This window comes from Galeopterus variegatus, unplaced genomic scaffold (assembly GCF_000696425.1).
Source record: "Galeopterus variegatus unplaced genomic scaffold, G_variegatus-3.0.2 Scaffold225, whole genome shotgun sequence".
Classification (NCBI taxonomy): Eukaryota; Metazoa; Chordata; class Mammalia; order Dermoptera; family Cynocephalidae; genus Galeopterus; species Galeopterus variegatus.
Genome location: NW_007726336.1, coordinates 772,232 through 778,765, shown reverse-complemented (window position 1 = coordinate 778,765; position 6,534 = coordinate 772,232).

The window sequence follows — 6,534 nt, the reverse complement described above, 5'->3', positions numbered from 1 at the left end:
TGGCCCTTGTCACACACTTTTAAAATGTTCAGCAGGAGACATGCCATAGACATTTTTGTGTGTTCTGTGCTCTCAGTGTGGCACCTTCTCTGCATGTTGTAGGTACTCTTAAAGTTCCTTGCTAATATTTTAATGAATCAGATATGATTTCAATACACTAAACTAGATATTTGGCAAAAAATGTATCACTTCCTCAATAAAAAGAAAACCCAGAGCCTCCAGATTTGGTCCAAGTAGGACAAACTTCTGGAAGGGAGAGGTGCCTGGACCTCACAGACTCTTTTCCTGGGGGTATCCTTACCAGATGCCCTTTGTCCCTGTCACTTTGCTCTCATGGCAGTATGTGCTGCCTGAACAGAAGTGCATGTATGTGCATGGACAGAAGTCCTTTCCCTGGTTTCCCTGCTAAGGATGGTCAGTATGGAGCCACTAGTGACATGTGGCCATTTACATCTCGATCACTTAAAATTAAATAAAATTTCAAACTCAGTTCTCAATCACACCGACCACATTTCAAGGGCCGGTAGCCACACATGGCTGGCAGCTGTGTGTTGGACTGAGTGGCACAAGCATGTTTATAATGGCAGCAGGGTCCATGCTACAGCCTGCGCAGACCTTCCCCCAGGAGCTCAAGGGGAGACTGGCTTTCACCCACAGCCACCTTTCCTAGCTCTTAACACTGCCAGTGTTCGTGATTAAGTGTATCATAGCACTTGCCACCTTTTCACGTGGTGACACTGGTGGCTCCTGATTTTCTTAAGGGTATCTGACCCTAGAATTGATGGGGCACCAGGAGCGTCCTTACCTTGGAGACGAGACCCTGAGTCCTGTCCACGGGGATCTGGTCTGGCCCTCTCATCTTCAACGCTGGAGGGATCCCCTGCTCAAAACAGCAGCCCCTCCCAACACACACTCATGCACACACGTGCACACTCATGCACTATTACGGGCTAGTTAGTGGCGGTGTTATTAAAAAGTCACACAGGAGCTGAAATGGTTCCCAGTTGTTGCCTTGAAGCAGTCTTCTAAATGTGGACCTCGTCTTGGAGAAAGCTACTACTTAGTGCGTCCTGGGGTTAAGCATGCTTGGTTCAGAAGAGCTTGTGAAAGAATAAACTACTTTTTCATTCAAGCAGATTTTGAGGGAATGGAGAAAACCTTAGTACCAGTTTCTGCCTCTGCAGTTAAAAAAAACAAAACAAAACAAAAAACCCCAACATCATTTCCTTGCAATGTTTGGAATCTGAGGTTTGGTCCATTTTGAAAGGAAGATAAGAAGGAGTGTGTGCCTCGTTAAGATGAAATGAGAAGATGCGGTGTACTTTCCGGGACAAGAAAGCAAGGGCTTGGTTCCAGGGTGTCTACCGGTCACCCACTGAATGCTTGGGGGCAGCTGGAAGGGCGTGGGGTGGGCCAGGAGGCGAGTTTCTGAGGCCTCTGGGGGGCATGGGAGCAGGGACAGGTGGTGGCAGGGACCCTCCTGCGTGGGGCCGCCTGCCTCTGGGGTCCCTTTGCTGTGGCATTGGAGCAGAGATAAAATGCCACAGGCGGAGTGCTGGTGGCCCTGGAGTGCAGGGCTTCCTCTAGTGACTCAGCACGGCCTCAGGAAGCCACCCAGGGGCCTCGTAGAGCCAGGGGAGACTCCAGGTTCTTTTTTCTGAATTATTGTGTTAGCAAAACACATATGTTTTTTTTTTCCTTTTTGTCTTTTTTCGTGACCGGTAACAGGATCGCAACCCTCGGTGTCATGCCCGCACCGCGCTCACTGAGCAGACCGGTCTCTATATGGGATCCGAACCCTCGGCGGGAGCGCCATCGCACTCCCAAGCGCCGCACTCTACCGAGTGCGCCACCGGGTCAGCCCAAAACACATATGTTTTAAAGTGGGAGAGTTGGGGGGGGGTATTTAACTAAAAACGTTTTCATGAGTGACACCTTTCATTTTACTTCTTTAGAATCCTTTGGAAAACGGGGAATTCTTCAGTCTGCACATTTTTTCCCTGTTTGGTGGCCTGTGTTGCTAAGCACTTCAGTGGTCAGCTGAGTTTGGATGAGGCTTAAACTCCAGAACCTTCCATATCAAGATAATAATAATAAAATCCTTTAAAGAGCAAGGGATTTTCTGTCCTGCCTGCAATGCTGTACTCACCTACAGAGCATCTCAGAAAATACTGATGTCTGGGCCCAACCCCGAGAGATTCTGAGTGTCTGTCTCTGCTGGGAAAGAGCGCCCAGGTGATTTCGAGCTGCCGCGGGGTGGAGACTCACTGCTGCTCTCTAGAGCGTCCCTTTGTCCTGTTGTCTGTCGAGCTTACTGACGAAATCGGCTGCTCCTACGACTTAGTGTTCATCAGAAATACCTGTGATGGCAGGCGATGCCCTTAGAATCTGCATTTTTGAGAAGCATCTGGAGTGACTTTGAGGCAGGTGTTCAGAAGGACAGCTCTGCTGCTGTCCCTCTGATTCTTGGTACAGATGTCAGAATCTTCCTAACTTCCAAGCCGTTTTAGTCAAAGTCCTGAAGTGACTCTGCTGGCCCTGAGCCCAGCTGGGCAGTGTGCCCGTGGATTGGACACATTTGCCACCTCGGAAGACTTCAGGCTGCTCTTTTGTCTCCTGGCTTGAGGGCTGGCTGAGGAGAAGCCTGGGGCTCATAATTTTAAAAAGTTTTTTTGACAAAGTATAATTGTACGTGACTATGGGGTACACAGTGATGCTCTGGTGCATGTATACAGTGTAGAGTAACTGAATCAAACTCCTTAACATATCCATCACCTTGAGCACTCAGTTTTGCTCCGTGCGCCTCCCCACCCTGCCCCTGGTTACCACGACCTCCTGTCTGCTCTCATGAGTTCAATGGTTTTAGATTCCACCTATAAGTGAAAACATGGCATTTGTCTTTCTGTGCCTGGCTTATTTCAGGTACCATAATGTCCCCAGGTCCATCCATATTGTTGCAAATGACAGGATTTACTTCAATAATATTCCACTGTGTACGTATACCACATTTTTAATCCGTTTATCTGTTGATGGACATTTAGATTGTTTCCATGTCTTGGCTATTGTGAGTAGTGCTGCATTGAACATGAGAGTACAGACATCTCTGATGTACTGATTTCAAATCCTTAGGATGTATAAATCCTTAGCAATCCCAGAAGTGGGATTGCTGGATCAAATGAGAGTTCTGTTTTTGGTTGAGGCACAGAAATTTGCTTTTCCTTTAGAGGCTCCTGGTAAGATGCTCTTTTAACCCCTGGAGATGAGGTCTTTTTTATTTCTGGAAATTTACTTTAAGCATAACTTTAAACATACGTTCTACTCCTTTATTTAAATTCTCTACTGCAGGGGCACCAATTTTGCATACTTTGGATCTCCTTTGTCATTCTGGTATTTCTCTGTTAAATTCCTTAACTCTTTGTTCCTTTCCGTTTCATTTTTCTCAAGCTGCACAGTCCTGTCCTCTGTGCTCTTTGCAGTGTTAGCGTCCGTTCTGCTGTTGAAGTACGAGGCGTCCTCTTGGGTCCGTTCCCCCATCTCTGCCAGCTTGTTGTGGCGGTCTTTTCTTGCCTGCTCCTCCTCGCGTTACCATGTACCTCTGTTTGAGCTACCATTGCTGTTAAATACGCCCCTCCCCCGTTTCCTTGATTCCATTTCTGTGTGTGTTGTCATGACTTCATCTGCCCTTGGGGACAATTTTCTGGTGAATGTTCTTTACCTGGCATTTGTTTCTCCTGTTGCTTCTCTCCTTTTCTTCTTTTAGTGTGATTATAACGACCCCCAGCAGACTCCTCAGCTTTGAAATAAATCATGGAGGTGCTGGGGTGTGTTCCAGCCTCACCCAGTACTGTCTTCATTCTCAGTAATGCTGGGTGTGTGTGCAAGAGAGACAGACAGAGAGGGACACAAGGAATGAATTGGCTTAACCCGTGTCTCCTCCCTGGGAGGCTGCCACCCTCCAGAGTCGCCTCTCCTCCCCAGCCTCGGGCGGTTGTCTGTGCTGCCGCGGTGCAGACCCTGGCTCTGCGGGCTGTCTGAGGTCTGCCGTGGCGGCCCTCCCTGGTGCTCGTCCCTGAGGGTCTTCGTGCTCCCAGGGCCAGTCTTTACCGCACTTGAAGCTGCTCACTCTGGGTCGTTGTTCAGGGTTAACAGTGTCCAGTAGTTCCATCATGTTTCTCTTCTGGTTCTTCTTGTTGTGGGGAAATTTCAGGGGGTGGGAGGAGGGCAATGATGTCTTTACTCTGCCAAGACCGAAGGAGTCTGGTATTTTGACATTTATCTTATGGAGTGACTTAAGAGTGTTTGGCATTTTCATGTGCAACTAAGTTTCTGTAGGAACAGTTAAGAATAAACTAATAAACAGAAAACAACCTCTGCATGACCGAGAGTTCGCAGGGCACTCCACACATGCACTGGCCTCGCTGACCTCCAGCATGTGGATTTACGGGCGCCTCCATGTGTGGGGAGCAGGGTCAGTGCTGGTGCAGCAGGAGCCTCCCCTTCCTTGTCACCTGCAGCCCATTTATTCTTCACAGCACCATTTTAAAAAATTATTTTTAAATATGACCCTTGCAACATCACTCAGAATTACCAAATGTTGTTATTTTACCACGTTTGCCTTTGTTTTTCCTGAAAGGACATTTCCAGTAAAGTAGAAGCCACAGTGTTTCCGTGGACGAGGGGCGGAGAGTAGGTGGCAGTGGGCTGGGGGCTGGGCCAGGCCCCCCAGGTGTGGAGGCTGTCCTCTTATTTGTGCTGCTGCCCTGCTCGTGTGTCCTGCATGAATTATGCTGCAGCAAATATTCAACACCTGTATCAGTTAACAGACAGACTTTTCTCGTGCCATGGGCTGATTTTTGGTATATGTAAATAAAACCTATGTTTTTGAGGGTGCAGGAAACACTTTGTTAGAAAGCCAACCAGATACAGGGAGATGTGACTGTCAGGAGCTGAGGCTAATTGAGATAAGAAATTTCTAAATATTAGTACCTAGTCATCCTTGTATTAGTTTGCACAGTACCCTCTAGGGTGCTTGTGACTATCAAGGTCCCTTGTGAATATTCCAGAAGTCATTCAAAGTGGATAAAGAATGAGTCTGACAGTCACATTTAACATTCTTATATAAAATGATATCCAGTCAGTCTTCGTTATTCATGGGTTCTGTATTTGTGCATTCGCCTACCCACTGAAGTTTGTTCATAACCCCCGAATCAATACACATGGTGCTGCTGTGGTCATCCATGGACATGCACAGAGCTGTGAGAAATTCGAGTCACCAGCTGTGCACGCTTCCAGCTGCAGTGGGACAAGGCAGCACTCGTTTCTGCCCATGCTGCAGACAGGTGTCATTTCTCCAGTCCATTTAGTGCCACATTTTTTGCAATTTTGTGCATTTGCTGGTGATTTTGTTGGTTAAAATAGTCCCCAAGCAGAGTGCTGGAGTGCTGTCTGGTGCTCCTAAGTGCGAGAAGGCCATGATGTGCCTTAGGGAGAAAATGCCCATGTCAGAGAAGCTTCTTCAGGCCTGAGTTATAGTGATGTTGGCTGTGAGTTCCATAGTAATGAGCCAACATGTATATTAAATAAGGCATCTTTAATAAACATACATACAACAAGTTATCTATGGATCAGTTGATGCGAATGCTGCGGCCACAGGCCCTCAGGAGCATAACCTCCAAGGAGCCGTGGTTCCGTATCTGCGAATCCAGTGTTTGGAGCAACTCTATGGAACGTATTTATATCTAATAATGAGAATCAACTGTGTTTTGTTTTTCTGATGTACAAAGCAGGAAATAATTTTTGAAATCAAGTTAAGCTTGACTGTTTTTGTAAGATACATGTTTTTGAAACAAATGAACTATTTTATGATGCAGTGAAAATCTCTTAGCCTTGCATTTTATATTAGTTGATTAAGTTGGCAGATTTTCACTGAGCTCCTGCGATGTGCCTGGCATGTTTTGGTACCAGGAGGGCATCAGTGGGTAAGTCCAGATGCAGACAGGTCACAGGCTTCAGGACCAAAGGCAGTCTCACCAACCTGATATTTCTGTTAAACTTGGTAGCAGGCCCAGCGAGTTCTCCCCTGCCCCTGGTGGGACTGTCTCAGGCTCACTGAGGGTCTGTCAGGCAGAAACCTGGGTCTCGGCAGGACAGCAGTGGGCATTGCCTTCCACTGGAGTCTTTGCTGCAGCCCATATAGCGCAGACGCAGTGAAGTCCCCACCTGCAGCCAGTTATCTTTTTGAGCAACACTGTAAGCAGATCTTCCAGGGTCCCCACCAGAAACAGGCCCGTTTTTTTTAAATCAGGAATTTATCTCCCAGTCCAGATGCAATCTATAAATTGGGGACCATTTTTACCAAAAGCCGTGCTGACTAACGACAGGTGGCTCTCTGCCAATAGGAGACAAAGTGCATCCTTCCTAGGGTCAGAGGCAGTTCTTTAGATGCTAAATGTTGAACCTAAACAATTCTTTCAACAAAGAACTTATGTTCCTTGGACGGTACAATGTTGGTTATTTTAGTGGTTGGAGTGTTTT